Source organism: Macrobrachium rosenbergii, chromosome 4, assembly GCF_040412425.1.
Source record: "Macrobrachium rosenbergii isolate ZJJX-2024 chromosome 4, ASM4041242v1, whole genome shotgun sequence".
Classification (NCBI taxonomy): Eukaryota; Metazoa; Arthropoda; class Malacostraca; order Decapoda; family Palaemonidae; genus Macrobrachium; species Macrobrachium rosenbergii.
This window is the reverse complement of record NC_089744.1, coordinates 43,631,599-43,654,098: the sequence shown is the minus strand read 5'-3', so window position 1 is coordinate 43,654,098 and position 22,500 is coordinate 43,631,599. Positions and strand designations below refer to the sequence as shown.

General features: G+C 36.6%; 1 protein-coding gene across 6 annotated transcripts in view; it reads right to left on the bottom strand.

Moving 5' to 3' along the window:
• LOC136833678 (leucine-rich repeat and immunoglobulin-like domain-containing nogo receptor-interacting protein 1) overlaps positions 1 to 22,500 on the bottom strand; it is a 414,041-nt gene that overhangs the window by 145,880 nt on the left and 245,661 nt on the right. The window contains exon 1 of one of the 6 annotated variants that reach the window (XM_067095874.1): positions 5,580 to 5,908. The exons of the other annotated variants lie outside the window; for them this stretch is intronic. The gene's annotated coding sequence lies outside the window, so the exon portion shown is untranslated. Of the gene's footprint in view, positions 1 to 5,579; positions 5,909 to 22,500 lie in introns of those variants that run through there. 6 annotated transcript variants of the gene reach the window in all.

Genomic DNA, 22,500 nt, shown 5'->3' with positions numbered 1-22,500 from the left:
CCAGTCGCCCGTTGGGTACAAGAGGCTTTTCTCGGACAAAAAATTTTGTACTAAAAGGATGCAAGGAGGGATAGTTCGTGAGAATCCTCCTGAGATAATAAAGGAAACTAAAATTTCTTTGTCTAACAGGCACAGGGTCAAAGGAAAGAACGAATGTAGTTTAAATTGTGAGTGAGAAACGAAATGTAAAATTATATATATTATTTTTTCTGTTCAGACACAGCTAGAATTTCTTTGATGCTACTAGTACTGTAAATGTTTGGTAACAAGTACTTTTACTTAAAAATTATATATGTAGACACACTCCCGAAAAGTAGCGAACACTTTAAAAAATACCACTAAGCAACATTCACAATTAAAATATTACAAACATAATGCATAATAAACAAAATATCGCAAAGACTTCCCCATAACAACATCAAGGTATTGTAGATCTTTATACTTGAGAAAACAAGAAATGAGTCTTTCAGGGGTTTTAACTTATTTTCACGACAGACCTCGAGTATTCTAAGACAGGCTGAGTAGTATTGTGCAAAACTTGCGCACAAAGGCTGATGCTCTAATTCACGACCACTACCGACCTATACACGAACAAATCATGACAGATCTACGACCAAATCACGACATCCAACTCGGGGTCATTCAGGAGACTGCCAACCACGAAAGTTATAAACGTTTGCACAACATTTGTAAGTGTCACGTGTGAGCAAAGCCTACCAAGAACCATGAAGGCATGCCACACAACCCAAAAATAGTTTCATGAGTAGATGACTATTTCCGATTTACAGTCGTGACACCTCGTGAACTTGGTTGTAGCTAGTGTGAGCCCAGTTTAACTACAGTAAAATTCTAGACAATCATTATTCATCACTGGAATTACTGAACTATAATGGATTATTGAAGTCATTAGCGTTGTTGATCTCTGATGCTGACCAGTCAGCTTGGTGATTAAATTACAAGACGTCAATTTATAACCCCAACAGTGTACAAAGCCATAAGGAAGGGACAGTAATCAGAGAGAGAGAGAGAGAGAGAGAGAGAGAGAGAGAGAGAGAGAGAGAGAGAGAGAGAGAGAGAGAGAAATGTTGCAAAATTTTTTCAACTTCAATACACAACTGACAAAAACAGGTTTAGTTCATCACAGGTTTTTCTCACAGGTGTCATGTACAATTCGATCTTAACTGAAGCTTTTTCTACTTAAATTCTGCACTTATTCAATACTCATGGAAGATTCTAGCTATGTCTTCAGTCTGCGTTTCGTGTGAGAACTTTCACAGTATATAACTATGGTTACATTTCCCCCATTCAAAATTTAACATAATATTTATTGATGGATCCTCTGATGCTGAAATCCTGTTCACGATGTTCTTTTTGTATGGAACACTAACACACATAATAACTATGGGGCACTTTCTTTTTTTAATATGAATAATAATCATAGTAATTTTTCCGCTTCAAATGGCAATATGCAATTAATAATACATGTGTTCCTCTTGACACACAAGTACGGTTCAACTGTTTTAATGGACGCGGCTTATCACGTTTTTCTTAAAAGATCCCAACAAATTTATTAATCTATTAATGCGGGCTTGTGCTGTCTAACTCATGAAACCTTACATCATCTTATTTTGGGCTTAGATCCTCTTCCTTAAGAAAACAGCAACTTATTTGAGAATCACACCAACCTGAAATCAAACCATTTGTATGAGGGTTTTTTAAACTGTGGCCATGAAACAATAAACTGCAACTAGGAGATTTCCATTTGAGATGTTTTCACCTAATCAATATATATATTTTGAATATATATACATGTGTCCATATATATATATATATTCAATAATATATATATATCTATATATATATATACATATATATATATATATATATATATATATATATATATATATATATGTATACGACAGTTAATATTCAAAATATACTGGAGCCTTTCATTCAATTATTGACGACAGTTAAACGGTCAATTACTATTACTACATTAATACATTTCAACACGTTTTGACTGGGATGCACAATCTCCCTAAAACCTTCATAAGAAACCCCTTCCACTACCTAAAAATGACTATAGTCGAGCCAAACGAAAGTGGCGCGTGAGAGACTGAATGTATCGTGGCGAAATCTAAAGAGTTCGTTCGTTTTGCCTGGAGAGCGTGGATTAGAGAAGTCCTGAAACCGATGATTCATTAAGGTCTTAAAGGTGGGAGGGTTCTGTCGGTCATAATCCCGGATATATTTTCCTTTTCGGGTTTTTTTTTTTTTAGGTAGTCAGTAGAAAACAAATAGGAACCTTAGACGAATTATGATCCCAGGTCAATCAGAGCCACACAGGGAGCGCTTTAATAGATTATAAGTGTTTTCTTCCTTCAAAAATACATTTATCCTTAATGTCTTCTGTATAGGATTGTTCCCCCTCTTTAATCGTGTGTGTATATATGTGTGTGTGTGTGTATATATATATATATATATATATATATATATATATATATATATATATATATATATATACATATATATATATAGTATATACATAAATTATATATATATATATAAATTATGTATATATACACATATATATTATACATATATATTATACAGTATATATATATATATATATATATATATATATATATATATATATATATATATATATATATATATATATATATATATATATATATACACACACACATAAAACTGCCCATTGACTCAGTACTGGAATACCTTAAAGATGAATTGTATAAACTTTATTTTCAATGAGGAATATTTTAAACAAACGTTTGGTATAGCAGTGGAAACCCACTTTCGCCTGTTCTTTCAAATTTATATATGGAATTTTTCCAATGCCTGTATGTCCCCAAGATTTTCCATTTTCCTGTTTATATTGATGATATTTCAGCCATCATACCCAAGGATTTGGATGTAAATAATATATTGGCTCAAAATCTTTTAATTGTAAAAATGTATTTATTTTTAAGAAAAGACAAATAATTTGACACGTGGTTAAGAATTAGGTATCAACCCCTCTCAGACAAGAACAAGATAATTTTTGTTTTTTAGTCTGACACGCTAAATCAGTTAATCCGCAGGTAATAAGTTGGTCAGATTGTTCGCTCGTATCCTCACTGAGCGGTCTTTAAGGTCTGATGTCCGAAATTTGTTGATGTCGATACGATGCATTGGATGGAGACCTTCTCTCAAGCGCCACTTTCGTTTGGCTCGACTATAACTTTCAGGATGTTTCTACAGCCACCCACCTACTCTACCTTAACTCTTGACAGTTTACTGCTATTCTAATCGGGGAACTGTCGTGATCTGGACCTTCTTGTTACGTAGGATTTAGCAACAATATTCCACTAACTGAAAGACAAGCTTTGCCTCGAGGGGTCCCATCAGACCTGAGTCAGTCAGTTCCCCCATGAAATGAAATCCCCCGAGAATTAACTTTTGCTTTGTGTCCCCGTCACTGTCAACCTGCCCTTTTTGCTTCCCTTTATTCTTTTCTCCGTGAGCTTCAACATGGCTGGAGAATAATGAAGACTTAATAATAAATAGGCGATCCTGACTGTCTCGACGTGAGTTGATCTGAAGACAGGGTGGGGTAAAGGATATAAGGGGGCCGAAAATAAATGCGAGAGGAAGATTTCACGGGACAAGCAGAATGAATGAACAGAGAGGGAAAGAAAGGTAGCCTAGGGGATGAAAAATATGGCGAAAACAGGAAATCAGAGAGAGAGAGAGAGAGAGAGAGAGAGAGAGAGAGAGAGAGAGAGAGAGAGAGAGACTAAAATGATATTAAGAAAAAGAAAAATGTGGGAAATACTAAGAAACGGAGGAGGGAATTATGGTGACGTATAGAAAGAGAAACAGAGTAGAAAGAAAAGACGTGGAGTCGGGGAAGCGGTTGACGTGGAGGGTCAGGGCAGAGAAACAGAGAAAAGGAGACAATAACAAGTGCAGGAATTATGGTGAGCGTCGGTGGATATTAAAACCTTGTGGAGAACTGTTAACCCTGTCACACGAGGCGGGAGGGTCAGTGTTATATAGGGTGTTGATATTGTGTTTCGCAACAAACACTCCCTCTCCACATCTCTTGTTCCCCACCCCCTTCATCGACGCCCCCTCTTAAAGCGGGCGTAGACCGGTCCAGGGCAAAATAGGGATCTCCAAGGAAGAATGAGCAGGCACAGAGAGGAGGGAGAGAAATGAGAAGTATATCTATAAAAGGAGAGAGAGAGAGAGAGAGAGAGAGAGAGAGAGAGAGAGAGAGAGAGAGAGACTCAAATGAAAAGATATGAGAGACAGACAAAATGAGTAATGGGATTGCGCAGAAAGGGCAGAAAAGTATAATTAGAAAGTGGAAAAGGGAGAGCGCGAGAAAGGAAGGGAAAGGGAAGGCGAGGAAAATGATAATAAACACGAGGTGTGCTGTGGACTTCCCTCCCTCCCTCCCTCCCTCCCAAATCTAACTTATATCCACAAAAGAACATAAAGTTGCAGAGCCGTAAATGGGGACTGGCGGACTGTCTCCGATGCAATGCCATTGCAATGCAAAGCAGGAAATGCGGAGTGAAGTCAAGTGAGATGGCCAGTGTCTATGTTGCAATCAACTTGCAGACCAGAATGGAGCCGTAATGCCCGCCAAGATAACGGCGCTGGGGCCCCTTCAGGCGACAATAAATGAAGAAATGAAACCGACACTAATGAATTTCTTGATGAAAATCGAATCATTTGAAGAGCAATGGCATGGTGAGATATGTGCTCGTAAACCCCTCATCAAAGTTTGCCGCAGGAAAAACATCTGACGCGTATCAAAGTTGCTTTTCAGGATATACCTAAATTACGGGTCATTTCCGCTCACAATACAATGAAGAGACATACTAGGCGATAATTTTTGTAATTTATATATATATATATATATATATATATATATATATATATATATATATATATATATATATATATATATATATATATATATATATTTACAATTTCCCTGGGGTTATGTGATTTCTAGAGATTTTTACAGGCCGGCAACAGAAACTTTATTTATTTGGCCTTGGAGTTCTGACTTACGTAAAGGGAAATCATAAAAAAACAAAGAACAAGGGATGATTTTTGGAGCTGAAGGCTCTACTTCATAAGGAAATGTTACGTAAACACTTGGGATAAATTAAGGAATTATATTTACAAAAGAAAAGCATTAGACGGGAAAATGGGTAATTGAATTGTTAAAGGGCTTGCAACGCCTGAAGATCCTTCTACTGGAGTCTTGAATAATGGCAAGGCACAGTCCAAGATGAGTCCACTGCGAATAGGTCTCTCTGGGAGAGAGATTTACACATTACACACCAGTAAAGGAAAAATATAACACAGAATATGACTCGAGTCTGCACTGAGGGTGCCAAGGACTCAAGGAATGACTGAACACTTTACACTGGAACACAGAACATTGGCAATGGCACTGGATAAAATGGCAGAAGGATAGAGGTAGAATACTGGCACCCAATAACTCTTCTAAAGGGCAAACCGTTGTGACTGAAAAGTCTTTACTCGCACTTTACCTTAGGGGAAGCGAGTCTCTGGCAAAGGATGACAAGGGACAATCACACGTATGGCGATGCACACTATCACTTGGACGATCCACTCGAGGATGACTGTAGAGGTGGTACCGAGTCTGGAGTCGGACAGGGGGGATGAAGGTCTCTCAGCACTTCTCACACACGTATGATTTCTATGGCGAACTGCCTGTTAACTGCTAATGGCCCAACTGCATACTGCTTGACTGCAGACTGCTTCCCCAACTAACTGACCAACGAGTACCCAACAACTACCCGAGATGTCTCCTGTCCTCCTCTTTTTAAGGCCTCGGCCGAGTGTCCTGACCAAGTGCAAAGATTGGTGACCGTGTGCAAAAGATGTGTCATTTGCCCAGGTGTTCAGCCATCTGGTTGCCTCTTCCCAGGGATCCTGCGAAAGGAAAGACAATTCAGCAGCTTAATCTGCCTTTAAAAGGTTGCTTTAAGCAGCATAGTTGGGCTAAGCTGCTTAAGGAAGTGGCATCCAGCCCTGTATCTTTGCCCTTGTAACTGTGCCATCTCAATATCTGTTTCAGGTAAAGAAAGGGACATATCGAAATGTTGATAACTTTGTTTTGATATCTAGGTTCGACTTCCAATAAACTAAGTGCAAATTAAGGGTTGGCTGTGCAACGACTTCTTATATATATATATATATATATATATATATATATATATATATATATATATATATATATATATATATATATATACATAGAAAAAAAACATAGACAGTGTGTATATTATATATTTTCACGATGTTGCCTTGTAATACGTATATCCTCCTATAAGTTTTACATATTTACTTTTTTTCATGTGTTATGTGTAATGATAATGATTGTTGAAGTGTCATATTTAGTTTGGCATCAGATCTCAAAAGAACTAATGATTAAATAACTTGCTAGCATAATTTAGAATTGATAATACAGTTTTAATAGTAACGTAGTTTAGAATAATATCTTTCTTGATATTGAAAAAGTGTAGTATATGAACACGTGTGTGTCCAGCAAAGACTTGTTTCATTTCAATTGTCATCAGTTGAAATTGTCATCAGTTGAGATAAGAGAGAACGCTTTGTTTTGGGTCGTGATGACAGGTTTGGATAATAAATGCCGATTCGTCCCATACGAGCTCAAGACGAGTGATTTCATGTTGTTACATGCGTTGTTCGAGTCACATACGCCTCTTTGAGAGAAAAAATACGTGTCTTGATCAGTTACGCCATGTTTTGTAAGATTGCGTTCAAAACGTTTTGCTGGGATGACGTCACTTTCTTTCTAGAAGTTTCTCCATTGTATCTCGCACCCAAACTGCTTTAATGATGTCACCTCGCTGCTCCTAGAACTTTTGTATCTCGTACCCAAAATGCTTTAATGACATCATGTAATTGTTTCACGTGTTACTAGAAGTGTAAAATCTGTTTCATTCTGATTTCCGAGACCAGATAGTTTGGTTCCCTCTCTCTCTCTCTCTCTCTCTCTCTCTCTCTCTCTCTCTCTCTCTCTCTCTCTCTCTCTCTCTCATTCTTAGAAAGAGATTACTTGTAACGTAGAGTTTTGTGGTCACGTATTCATATTAACTTTTGAGATCTGAATTTAGTAAAGTTATTTAGTTTGTCATGGCGCCTGGTAAAAAAGTGTGTTTTGTGGTAACGCAGCTGCAGCAAGTGATTTACAGAGGTTTTCACAAGTTTGTGTAAGGTAACGTGAATTTTACTTATTAATACCATGGTATGATAAGTTGGGAAATTTTGACCAAGTGAAATCATTATTGATAAATCTTATGTGTATTTTTGTGTGTTTTTCTATTTACGATCTCTTTATATTTTCACATTTTTTATGTTTGTGATGTGACATTTGTTTACGTAGCATTTTAAATATTTCTTGGTAATTTAACATTGCATACTTGATTTAATATTTCATTTGTTAAGATTTTCTTTTTAAATCTTGAGTAATTCTTGATAGTTTAAATTTTGCTTGATTAATTTCAATTCCTGATAAAGTTTTTGTGAACTAGTTTTGTTTCATAATTTAATTCAAGAATTAATTAAGTGTTGTGTTATTTTCAAGTAATAATAAATTTTTCAGATTGTGAATTCTAGTTATAACTTTGAATTTGAAAATAAATGTTTGTATTTAACATTTTTAGAAAAATAGTGTTTCATTTATTGATCACCAGTGAATAAGATTGATTGTGTGTGCATAAGGCAAAGTGATAAACATGTTTTGTTCTTTTAGTTTTGCTAAAGTGAATTAAGACCAGGGAAACAGTTAAGATTTTTTTGATGGAATGATGCCCTTCTACTCTAGAATATTTCTAGTTTAAATTTTGATACCTCACACATATACTGATAAACTTAGTTTGATTTTTCAAGTAATAAATAAGTTTTTTCTTAAGGGATCACTGTTACCTTTAGAGTACTCAGTCATAATAATTAATGTTATGAGAGTTCAGGTATCTGGCTGAAGTGAGGTATATTTTTGAATTTGGAGATTAGTTGTGTAATAACCAGGTACTTGATAAGCATCGTGACATTATATATATGTATATATACATACACACATATATACAGATAGATAGATAGATAGACAGACAGACAGACAGACAGACAGATAGTCAGTATCGTTAATAAGGACAACTTGATATCAGAAAGATACATAAAATGTAGTTTAATCCCAACAATCAAGGGATTCTGTTGGATCTAAAATAACAGTTCGAAAACTGCAAAAGAAACGTCCATAGACTTACGATAATTTAAACAATGATTTCAGTATTTAGAAATGGTTCCTTCCTCAGCGGAAATCTTACCAGAAATCATAGAATCGGATAAACTGCAGAGGAGCGAGAAAGCTCTTTAATGTTTAGTAGACCGAGAAGAACCTAAGCCACCACAGACTAGTAATAGGGCATTCCCACAGAAGAATTTTTTTTTACAGTATACGAAGAACAGCGGCGAAATATTTTTTGGATAATGAAAGATCTATGATATGACTACCAAAGCAAAACGTCCACTGTATCACAGAAATATCTGTGAATAATTTTTACTGCAAACTGGAATTTTATCGCAATTGCACCCTGAAAGAGATGAACACAAAACCCTAATGCCGACAGAAGGAAATAAATAACGTAGTAAAATGTCTGTTTACTATATTGTTTACTGAAGTATAGGAATACTGAGGCGAAATACCTACAGCTACATTTGGAAGATATATACAGAATGGTTATAAATGTGAAAAAACATGCACGGATAATATGAATACCCACAATGAATGACTGCTAAAGAATGAGAGTATTGTGGGAAAACTGCTTGCACAAAACAGGAAAAAAGAGGAACAGGTCTACAGCATTGATAAAAAAGTACTTGAAAGCATGCTACAAACTAATAATACGAAGCCCAAATGTTCACGTAAGAAAATTACTGTTAAGACTGCCTGAAACAAGACAGGAACACCGATAAAGAACGCCAAACGAGGGCGTGGAGCCAATGCTCGGACTCCGAGTTGAGAAAGGGCAAGCTCATCCTGCGGCTGTAGCGAGGCGTGGGGGCAGGGGGGCTGGAAATGGATGCCTGGAAAGCCAAGAGCCCATGGATCTGTCTGTGGCAAAGCAAGCTCAACCCGTCAGTTTTGGCCTTGTTGTGGCCATCTGCCATGGGTGCTGGCTGAGGCAGAGTGCTTGGTGTGCCTGACCCCAGAGTTGGGTCAGGCAAAATAATATCCTCAAGGTTGCGGAGTCAGTACCGCAGCTCTACCTGGATTAGAGCAGTGGCAGGCTTACCGTGGTTACCGCAAGTGCTGATGTCTCTTCATGCGATCAATGAACTGGATTTGATGATGAATTTGTCCCTAGAGACTGGAGAGAGAGAGAGAGAGAGAGAGAGAGAGAGAGAGAGAGAGAGAGAGAGAGAGAGAGAGAGAGAGTGTTGGCCAGTAAAGGAGAGCAATTGCCCCCACTGCTGTTGTCTGTGACCGAACAACGATGAAGGGACTTGTTGAGAAAAATAGTATGAGAACTGAGAAAGATATAAAAGGTGATTTTGATGAGAGTGAGGTGGAGGAATGGAGCTGTGAGTGAGCAGTAGCTTCTGATGCTCCAGTACCAGTTCATCACCTAGAAAAAAAATATCATAAATACTATGAATACCTCATTAAATCAGTTATCATTCATTTAATGGAAAGCTATTACTCAGATAGCCTGGTAATTCTACAGTAGATGTAACATATGACTTGTACATCTCCAACTGGAAGGGAGCAGTGCTTTTATTACTTGAAAAACAAGCAGGCCTCAGTCCTTCCACTTGCTTGTGATGACTCTGAATAACTGAATATCTTTAGAGTTTCTGCCTTATCACGCTGTGGACTGTAAGCCATGCACTTACAACGCCTGTTACGGGTGAAAGAGAATCAGGGTTCATTTCCAGAGAGGGAGCAAGGGCTACCACATCCAAGGAAGGCAACAGGCAGCAGGTAGTGATGTAAAATAACAATGTGGGACTCTTCCAAGTCTGTGTAATTGGAATGAACAAGCTCTAAACCCACTGGCAAAAACCAATTGGAAGGCAAGTCTTTCCAGCTTTGGGCATTCTGCATTGACACTGGTATCCTGCCTTGGGCAGGATACTAGTCTCCTTGTGGCAGCAGCCAGGGTAATTACAGCTCCAGTTGCATATATTCAAGCTGTTGCGGTTAAAAAGCTCATAGTTCGAGCTCAGTTGTGGACTGGGGTGGGAGGTCACTGCCTGGTGCTTTCCCAGCAGGCTCCGAACAGCTTCCGTGAGTGGAAGCCAAACTGGTTCTGCTGGGGTGCTCTTTACCGAGTGTCCCATGCAGCCAGCTAGCTCACCTTGAATAAATGAGAGTGCTAAAAGCAGGCTACTCTGGAATACAATGCCTGAATGTTACCAGCATGGAATGATGGAAGATGATCTTGGTTCCATTTTGTTGGTGGTGGGAGCAAGATGCAATGACAAACAGGGACTGTCGGGGGCATTCATACTAGAACACGAGAGGTGAAATTCAGTGATCATTGTAAAAAAAAAAAAAAAAAACAGCAAAAGTGCTTGCCAAGAATGCCTTCGTTGATCCAGAACAAATATTAGAGGATCGAAGGTGATCAGATACCACCCTTGGACTAATCCTAAATGACGACATTGCAAGACGCCTCTGGGTAACCTGAAGTCTTTGAGTTCGATGGTGGTATGGTTACAAGACTGAACCTTAAAGGAATTGATGGAAGGGCACCACCAGAAGTGGAGCCTGCAGCTTAATTTGACTCAACACAGGGAACCTCACTAGGCCTAGACACCAGAAGGACTGACAGGTTAAGAGCTCTTTCTCGATTTGGTGGGAGGTGGTGGTGCTTGGCCATTCTTAGTTGGTTGAGTTATTTTCTGTTCAATTCTGGTAAAGAGCCGACAGGCAGTTTGATGCATGGGTCCCATTCGACAAAGTCTTCTTGGGGGATAAGCAGCGAGAATAGCTCCATGAGTTTGAGCAATAACAAGTCTGTGATACCCTTAGAAGTCCTGGGCTACACGTGTGCTACACTGCTTTTATGCACGAGGCATGACAGCAAGGTCGAAGCATAATGTTCAAGGCAGGAAAGCAATGTTTATGCAGAATGCCCAAAGCAGGATACCAGTATCAATGCAGAATGCCCAAAGCTGAAAAGCAACATTAAAGCTCAGTGCCCAAAGAAGGAATTGGTTTTGTGAAATACCTGAAGCAGGAAAGTAAAACCAATGCAATGCAGGATGCCCGTAACAGGAAGTAAGTGTTTACAGAATGCCTGAAGCCATCAACATTGACGATGGTCAATGTCCAAAGGAGAAAAGTACTGTCTACTCAAAATGTACAATCAGGAAGGCCACGTCAACACATAATACCCAAGGCAGGAAAGCAATGGTGTCATACAATGCCGAAGCAGGATATCTCTCTCGGCGCAAAATGCTTCAAGCAGTTAAACGATGTCCACTTAGAAATTCCAAGGCAGAAAATTAATGATGATGCAGAATGTCCTTGGTCGGGAAGCAGTTTTCAACATCTGAGTCAGGAAGGCAACGTCAATGCCGAATGAGCTACGTAGGAAAGCAAGGCAGGAATACAAAGCCCGAAAATGGAAAGCAATGCTGACATAAAATGCCAGAAGTTGTAAAACAATGAAAAGCAAGACCACCCTAAACAGCAAAGGAGTGCTGTCGAGGAATGCTAAGTGCAGGCACGTAATATTAACATTGAACGATCGAAACTTGAAGGCAGCACCGCCGCAGAATGCCCAAATATGAAAGCAACATAAAGTACGGATGTCTAAAGCAGAAAGGAAATATTTCATTAAAAAATCCTAAGCGGTAAATCAATACAGAGTCAGCATGCCTGAAGAAGGAAAGTGACTTCCAAACAGAAAGCAAGAAGCAGCAGAGAAATATTCTGTGGTACAACGTATAAACCTCAACAGAATGATATCACAATGCCATTGAAGAATTAGTATATGATTGCTGAGCGCCTACTGCTCGATAGTATCGTTCAGAGGATACCCAAATCTGAGATAAATTTGTAGCAGAATGTTTGATGGAAAAACAAATCGAGGCACATTAACCGATGTAAACGGCTAAGCAAATGTTGAAGCCTAATCGGAACGTCCGAAACCTTTTTAATTACTCTGTAACATACCCGATTAAAATAATCAGCGTTAACATACATCATCCCAGATAATCAGCCAATATTCCCTCCAGCTTTATCATACTAGCCTTTTATTTCCAGACTCATTCCTGCGTGTCCGGAATTAATTCATTATGTACTCGGAAACAAGGATAACATTGGCTTCTTCATAGTATATACATTTTACTTCCTCGTGCATCAGTAATTTCTAATTAAAATGAGAGAGGGAAAGTTTGAACGGTTTCTTCCCGGTGGACTGAGGAATACCTTGTCAACGCCCTCCCATTGGCACGAATAATGAGGTCACATTTTTTTAAACTCTTCCCTCTTTCTATCCTCGCCCTAGCGACCCACAGCGGTCGACTAACGGTAAGCACATCACTCACAACTCAGGTTAACTGAGAGAGAGAGAGAGAGAGAGAGAGAGAGAGAGAGAGAGAGAGAGAGAGAGAGAGAGAGAGAGAGAGAGAGAGAGGTCTAATATCGCTGAAAATAATTTCCTTTTATATATATCTTTAATCCAGCATTTATAATATCCATAATGACATCACGTTTTCAGTTTCATAACGTTTTTAGAATCCACTTCCAATGGAAGCCTTTGAAATCTGGAAGTAAAATTTAAAAAAATAAAAAATAAAAAAGTTCTTCTAAAAGCTATATAGTTCATCCTACTTCGACGCAAGTAAATATGCATCTGAAATTGGCGGACTTATGTACATATGAACTGAAATATGATCTTAATCTTCAACCGTTTTATAACCAAAGTGGGTTATTTCAAAGATCTCAGTGTAAAAGGTGTTGTTGAATATAATTATTCCCTTCATGCACACCATACACGCAAAACCACTTTCACTTAAGTCTGTATGGCTTTCGTCGACGACTTTCAATTATTTCTAACAAAGCAGACGGAAAGGCCACGCTGATTGACTATGTTTGCAGATTAATCGTCCCGTACTATGTTCTTCGGATACTTCCACTCTATATACGGTATATCGTATATATATATATATATATATATATATATATATATATATATATATATATATATATATATATATATATATATATATATATATATATATATATATATATATATATATACGTGTGTGTGAACGTGTGCACGTATGTGTGTGTCCCACTGTAGCTCATCTCTAATACTGGTGGATCGAAAAAACGAAAATACAGAAATTTTTCCAAGTCATCCTTTCACTGCTGAATAAGGGAGGAGCCCCTCAGTAGAACGCTTACGCAGTTTCTGGAGCTTCCCAAACCTCCACAAAAGTACTGGTGAATGCTATTCAGTGTTGCTTGCAGGCTCTTTCGTGCTTCCTGGATATAGAAGGTCATCTGCTCAAACAGCTGCCAATCAATCCAGTTAGCTAGCAAGTTCCAGGCTTTTAGCGACCTTGTATTGTATTTCTAAAAATGTCTGTATTTTAAACCATTTGCATCATCCCTCCCCTTCTTGTCTTTAAGTTAACCTAACCACCTAAAAACACACTGACTATCTTTCCTGAATTTTCATCACTTCATTCCTAATTATTCCAAAATCCATGGAAGACAATTCATCGCAACAAATTTATTTCCTTTCATTACCATTCAATATCACAATCCAAAACACCCACAGGAACATTTGTGAATTGATGTCTCATGTCACATTCCAACTTCTCTTTTTTTAAAACTTTTGTCAAGTCTTTATGTTCTTCACTTTTTTTTAATTGTAACACCCTCATCACACTTACTCCCAATTTCCTAAAAATTCAGTTACTATTATTCACCAGTGTCATTCATTGCTTCCTTTTTTTACTTTCATTTACCTTCAATTTTTTTTGGTATCTGTATTTTTCACTCTTCTTAAAAACACTTCAGGCTGTCTCTGCACTTTTCTTCACTGGCATCAATGAACACTGCATTATTATCAAATCCAAGTTGCCCTACGCAGCATTCTCGACCACTTTTCTTTTCTCGCAAACTTTCACCTTCATTGTCTAACCTCTCCCTGGATTTTCTTATTATTCCATTCATAAATATACTCCAGACACACTGCCTTTTCCATATCAGTTCTTATGTTATTTGTCCCAGGTTCTCGAGCAAAAGAATACCATACAATTCCAACATATGCTCAGTATGTATATCCATATACTGCATATACATCCATAGATATACAGATATTATATATATATATATATATATATATATATATATATATATATATATATATATATATAATACATACATACATACATATATATATACATATATATAATTATATATATAGTCACGAAATGTATCAGGTACCTGGTTATTACACAACCATTCACAATATCCAAAAACTTACCTCACTTCAGCCAGATACCTGAACCCTCATAACAATAAAATTACGACTGAACACTCTAAAGGTAACAGTGATCCCTTAAAACTTGCTTATCACTTGAAAAATTATATTAAGTTTATCAAGTTATGTGAGGTATTGAGATATAATAGATAAAAAAAAGGGCATCACTCCATCAGACAACTATAATTGTTTCCCTGATCTTAATTAACTTCAAAAACTTCTGAAGGAGAACAAAACATGTTTATCACTTACCTTGTGCATACACAAATAACCCTATTCACTGGTGGTTAAAAATGAAACGCTATGCTTTTAAAACTTTAAATACAAAAATTTATTTCTAACTTCAAAAGTTATAATTAGAATTCACTATCTGAAAAAATTTACCATTACTTGAAAACAACATAAGATTTAGTTAATTCTTAAACAAGATTAGTTCACAAAACTTTAACTTATCAAGAAATTACATCACTAAGCAAAATTCAAACTATTAAGACTTATTCCAGATTTGAAAAAAAATCTTAACAAATGAAAATCAAATCAAGTAGGCAATGCTAAGGTATCAACACATATAAAGTGCTAACTAAATAAATGTTAAATCACCAACACAAAAGTCTGGGTAAAACTATGAAATTGTAAACACAAGAGCACACAAAAAATTGTAAAAACATGAACATACAAAAATGCACAAAAGGTTTATCAACAATAATTTCACTAAGGCAAAATCTCTTTAAAGTATCTACCTTTTTACCATGGTAAAAAAATAAGTAAAAAACCACTTTACCTTACACAAGTTTCTGTATAAGGTAAAGCAACTCCTTTGCTGCAGCAATACACACACTTTTATCTAAGGCCTGTTACACTGCTAACATTCTTTTCTTAAGTCAGATCCTACCAAGGGAGCATTAAATATTATTAACAGTTTCCAAAAACATATGTTTGGGAGAGTGACCACAAATCTTACTCTCTTCTGAATGAAGAGAGAGAGAGAGAGAGAGAGAGAGAGAGAGAGAGAGAGAGCAACCTCTACAGTCTCAGTCTGTACTGATCAGTTTTACCAAAAATCTTCTGAGGTTAAACCTGGGTTGCCAGCTAGGCATTTTTGGAAATGGGTCACTGGGAGAAAACAAGAATAAACAGAGTTTCTTCTTCTCCAACGGGAATAAACAGTTTCTTCCTCTGAAGAGGGAAAATAAACAAGATAATTTATTCTCTGGCTCAGAGAGCTATACAGGCCTGTCCTCTTATCTGCTTGATAGACAAGGGTTTCCAATTTGGACACTTGTACAAACACAGAGGCGAACCAGCGATACCCTCGCCCTGGTCAACAAATATAATCTAGGCATGTCACCTCATCTCCCTATTGCCTGACAACTAAGTGCCTCCTTTCGAAATGGAGGGAATTACTCTGGTTGAACATCTGACAGCTGTGTAAGCTTCACCAGTACCCTGGCTGGACACCTGAGTCCACAAGAGCCAGCTGTACAAACATAATCCTAACAGCAAAATGTATTTTAGTCCTAAAATCACACAGTCACAGCAATCCTTGTAAGATCTGACACATATCATCTCTAACAAACACTATTATCATAGTTATTACACACAATACATGTGCAACACAAGAGAAAATATATAAAAAGTACAGAAAACTTATTAATTTTACAGAAAACACACTTATCATAAGACATATCATTATAATATTTATATATATATATATATATATATATATATATATATATATATATATATATATATATATATATATATATATATATATATATATATATATATATATATACATATATACTACTACGGACAATCCTGAATTTGAATTTTCGTAATAAGCTCTCCACATATAAAATAATGTATTTTGTGATAGAATTTCAAGTCGGATCACACAGGTCGAAAACAGGAGTTAAAGGTGCATTCCTAGCCCACTAGCAATTTGTTACACCGCCCATAACATTTGGTTCCCTCCACCTCTCTCCAACTTAGCAACCCTTCCACTGTATTCCTTACTGCAAAACCTTTGTACTGCTGTATGCTTCTTTCTCCAGGCACAAACCAAAAATATGGATTTTGGGCATAACTGGACGAGTAACAAGATTTGCCCACAGTTGACCCAAGCCTGCCAGCTGCAGAAAAGGCGGGGACCAGGGGCATATAAGGGCGTCAGACCTGAGGTCCCAGCCAGTTCGTGACACTCCAGCTGCACAGACAGACTGCTTGTTGGTTGGCACTCCACCAACCCCTTCCCCACTCAGTCACTTTTCTTGTGTTGAACGGATCTGAACCCGCCATGAGACCCCTTTATCAAAGAGAAGTCTGGATTAATCTCAAGACGTCTCATCCAAGGACTAAGGTAAAGTGTGGATTTGGAAGTTGTTCGGCACATATTCTCTTACTTTATTTCCACTGCTCTTTAATATTCATTCCCTTGCAACCTCCTCAAGAGCCTAAGCGAAGTAGTGTAATCTTTACTTGTGTAACGTAAACCATAAGTGTTTCTCCAGTTTCCAATTCATTTGATTTTGAATGATTCTCCCTCTCAGCCTTCAGCATTCCCAAATTGAACGTTTTATTTGCTGTAGCAATCAAAATGATAGTGCGGTTCTGTATTGCAGAATAATAATAATAATAATAATAATAATAATAATAATAATAATAATAATAATAATAATAATAATAATAATAATAAGCTTTATTCCAATATTTACATTGGCTATTACAATAAATACAAATTACATTGTAGTTTACATTTAAAAATTAGATATTTACATGTGCCTTCATAAAAATTTACATCATTATAAAACATAAAACATAGATTTATTTTATACCACTTTAAGAACAATAAAAAGTTGTGACAGGTATAGGTACATCATAAAAGTAATTGAAACATTGAAAATTTTGCATAAAAAATATGAATCTTTTTATATTAGTACTTGAGGCTCAATAAAATTCTTAACTTGATAAAATATTTGCTATAAAAGTTACAGCATATCTCTCCATAATATTAAAATTATCTTTAGCATGATTATAACATTTCGATTTCAAAATTGCTTATGAATTACAGGTACTTATAAAACTAGAGTTATGAACATTTATCTTAAAATAGAATCTAAAATTCATAAATAGTCTGCTAAAATGGAGTAAAAGTGTAAAAGAGCTCAATTAAAATATATATAAAGTTTTACTATAAAAATTATTTGGACAATAGATACTTTTTCAAATTCAGTTTAAAAGAGTTAATATTAGTTAATGCTTTTAGTTGGTTTGGCAGTTTGTTCCACACTGATGGACCCTGCACAACAAATGCTCTGCTTCCTAGATCAGTGTTGGTTCTTGAAACAAAAAGGTCATCATTAAATCTAGTTTGTCTATTACGTCTATCTCCAACTCTTATTAGATTAAAAGCCATGGTGGAATTAGATTATGTAAAATTTTAAAGATCATGACACATAAATCAAAATCAATCTTCTGTTTGATTGTCAGCCATTGCAAGTTATTTAAAATTGGAGTTGCATGGTCATACTTCTTGGCTTTCCCATCAATTACTTTTGCTGCAAAGTTTTGAAGCCTCTGTATCCACTGCAGCTGCTGCTTAGTTGTCGAGCCCCAGATCTTTAAACAGTAGTCAAGAATGCTCACGGCAAGAGACCGAACGACCATTCCCCGCATTTCACTATCAAATCGGCCCTTAATTCTATTTAAGTATATTAAAGTACCATTTACCTTCCTACAAACTTCATCTATATGACTGTCAAATAGCATATACTGGTCAAAATATACCCCAAGATTTTTACTTTAATGCTTTTCTCAATTGCAAATCCATTGAAATTTATTTTTGTGTCTTCAGGAATTTGGGATATGAACTGCCTAGAGCCAATAAATATACATTTAGTTTTAGATTCATTAATATTTAATCCATTAATTTGAAAATAACATCTCGCCATTTCTAATATTCTTTCTGCTCTTACTATCAAGTTATTTAGTTCATTTATAGTTCCAGTCATTAGAAGTTGACTGTCATCTGCGAATTGAACCAAGATGCAGTCTCGTACAGCAGTAGCCATATCATTTATATAAATTAGGAAAAGTATTGGCCCCAAGATAGATCCCTGTGGAACTCCGAATTCTACTGGTTTAGGGGAGGATATAACATCGCCTAATCTCACTGACTGGTAACGATTTTCTAGATAGCTTTTAAACCAGAGAGGGTCAATTTTTAATTGTGTACATTTATGAAGTAAAATATTGTGGCTAACGCTATCGAAAGCTTTAGAAAGGTCCAATAGAATAAGTAAAGATATCTTTTTGTCGTCGATATTTCTGTAAATAGTTTCTGTAACTTTCAATAACGCAGTTTCAGTAGAGAGATGAGACCTAAATCCATGTTGAGTGTGAGACAGTAAATCATTTTCCTCGAGATATCTTATGAGTTGAATTGACACAATCTTTTCTAGAATTTTAGATATGATGGGCAAGAGTGATATTGGTCTGTAATTCTCCACATTATCTGCATCACCACTCTTAAAAAAGGGCAGAACGTGGGGCAACTTCCAATCGCTTGGATAAAGGCAAGTCACTATAGAGGTATTTACTATGACAGTTAAGTAAAACGCAATTATCGGTAAGGCGTCCCGAATGAAACGGAGGGATATCAAATCAGATCCATAGGCTCCCGTGTCATTAAGCTCCCCAACTACTAAAATAACTGTTTCGACATCAACTGGCTGTGGCCTAAAAGAGTCATTAAAATTCTCATTAACTATATTCGACTCATTTCTTAAAAGTTGTGAAGTGTTGTTCCTAAATAGATTTTGCTGAGATTTTTCAAAGGATGTCCTACCAACACTTGAGAAATACTGGTTGAACTCTTCTACTTTTTCCCTTCTTATCATTATAATCAGGTAAAATGGCATTATTATTTTTGGGGATCATTTCACGAACTATTTTCCATTTATTAGGCACATTGCCATTACAGTTACGAAATTTATCTTTAAAGTGTTCCGACTTACTAGCTTTAATCAAAGTATTAACCCGTTTCTTTTCGTTTTTGTAATGATCTTGTAGTGTTTCGTTCTGTATATCTGTTTTAGCTCTCCTTTGTAGGTCATCTCTAGCTTTCATTTCTGCTTTAAGGTTATTATTTATCCAAGGGGCTGGGGGCCGGGTAATTTCTTGGGTCACAAATGGTGCACATTCATCCAAGCAGCAAACAAAGGTTTTGGTAAAAATATTAACCTGTACATCCACATTATCAGTTTGTAGAATACAATTAAAATCTGGAGCCTTATTTAGTAAAGTACTACAAAACTGTCCTGACTGTAATGCTTAAGACAACGAAAGGTTCTTTTAACAGGAATTCTCCTTGGCTTAGAAATATCAATTTGTAAAGTTACTAGCTCATGATCAGCAATGGGACAGGAAATCACATCTGAATATACAATCATTTGTTGTTTGTTTGTAATGACAACATCCAATAATGTCGAGGACGTACTTGTTATTCTAGTTGGCTTAGTTATTGTTTGACAGAGGTTTAACTGATGTATTATTTTACTTAATTTGTTGTTAGGTACAAGCATATCCTCATTTAGATCACCCAAAACGAACACGGGTTTTTTACGTAAAGATACATTTTTAAAAGTTTCTTTAAGATAATCAAAGGAGGGTGTCAAAGCCTTTGGATGCCGGTAGACACACCCAACAATAAAGGATGGTAATTTCTTATACTGTATACTAATCCAGACGTCCTCAACACCATTAGCTTTCTCTACATCTGTCAATATTCTATTAACCTTCAAATCATTTCTAACATATACTAATGTTCCTCCCCCTTTTCCATAGTCACATCTATATACATTAAAATTCTTAACATGAATGAACTTATCTTGAACAGACAAATCTAACCAGGTTTCACTTACACAAAGAATGTCTATGTTTCTTTCCAGTATTAACAGTTCTATTTCATCAATATGGGCTAATAATGACTGTGCATTTATGTGTTCTATAGTTAACTGATTACGTATTTCCCTCCTTACAGTAGTCGCTTCTATAGTATCACCTGGGGCACATTCTTCTTGGCCATTTTCCTACTGAACATAGCTAGAGCATATACGCCCTTTGTGTCCCAATCTGTAACAAATACTGCACTTAATTCTGTGGTCGTATCTGCATTGCCCTTGACGGTAGTTAAATTCACCACAATTGTAGCATCCAGCTGGTCTGTGTTGATAACGTTGGTTATGTTCGTCTCTTGACCCTTCTTCATTGTATCGCCTCTTGTAATTTCTGCTATCTGTTTGTTGATGGTTGCTATTTCGAGGTTGTCCTCCATTGAAAGCTGTTCTTTGATCCTGTCCGCGTTCACTTGTTGGCCGTCTTCCGAAAATCGAGGGGCGTTGATTTTTTCTTTGTTGTGTAATGGTTGGTTCTAACTGTGTATTTGTCCATTCATGTGACATCTTCATTTTTTTCCAGTCGTCACATAACTTTAGATATTGGCATTGCTTGTTGAGTGAATCAAGTAGTCTTATGACACCACATCTGTTTAGGAAGATTCCAGGATTTTCATTATTCAGATGAAAACACATTTCATCCACCTCTCCAGTAGCCAGTTTCAAAGACAGTTCGCATTTCATAATCGTTATACCGTTGTCTGTGCCCCATTCCGCTAGTTGGCTATTGTGATGATTAATGATGTCCTCTAGTTCATTTGTTCGTAGAGTTGGAAATAGTTGGCATACCATAATTTCCATATTTCCATTTACTTTCTTGAGCTCCGCAATAAGGCTTCCCATATTATCCAGAATGTTAGACGGGGTTTCCTCTTCCAATACATCCTGCATACCACATACCAGAATACATCTTGCTGGCTCACACTTCAGTTCTTCAGATACCCAACTTTTTAAAAGGTCGATGTTAGCTCCATTAATTGTTCTGATGAACGTGTGTTCTCCAAGATCAGATGATTTCATATCTGATTTTAGTTTTATCTGTTTGTAAATTTCTTCTATCTCCCAAAATATTAATGTAATCTGATAGTGACATTTGCTGAGTTTTATTATTTCATTCAATTCAGCAAGTCTCCCCTATCATTTGTACTTGGTGTTTGTTGAACGTTCTTTTCTCTATCTATATTCTTTAAACCCAGTTTTCTATGTTCTTCTAAAAATGAGTTTTGTAGCCAAGGTCGTTTATTCTTTCTTCTCTCTCTCTCTCTATCTCTGCTATTTGCCTTATTAAAAGTGGCTCAAATGAACGATAACATAAGAAAAACTGAAAGTCTCTGGATGGTACCTACTGCGCATGCGCGAACTTGGAAAAATTTCTTGCAGAGGTCCTTTATACAGTAAAAGTGATATTTTAATGTAAAAATTTACCAAGTTCTACAAAATAAGACACCATAAGATCACTATCATCATGATCACTGGTCACTGAGGAGCACTGTCATGCACTTAGTTTTAATAATATATGTCACTATCCACATAAAAATGTCAAAATAGAAGGAAGGATTTCACTGGGTTTGCTAGCCAACAACGTCGTTGAGAGAGATCATGCTGCTGTGTACTTGCCTGCTCCCACAGTGCCTCTTCCCCTCAACTACCAACCTTGAGAAGAGTCCTTCAAGATTTGATCAGAGCATATCTGATTTGCTATTGGCACCATTTTGCTTTGTTATTTAACGTAACTAAAGTACCACGGAGCTGGTGATTCAAGCTCCTGAGTATGTTTCTTCTGACTTGTGTAATTATAACCTTTTGTGTAATTATAACCTACGCGAAACACTGATTTTCCCATAAGATCCATTTAAATTAACTTTAAATTGACTCTATTAATCTGATTACAAGTGTGCCGCCTGCTCCCCCGTTAGATGCAGAATTATCTCAGGTAAAAGAAAGGTAGTACGTTGCATGGC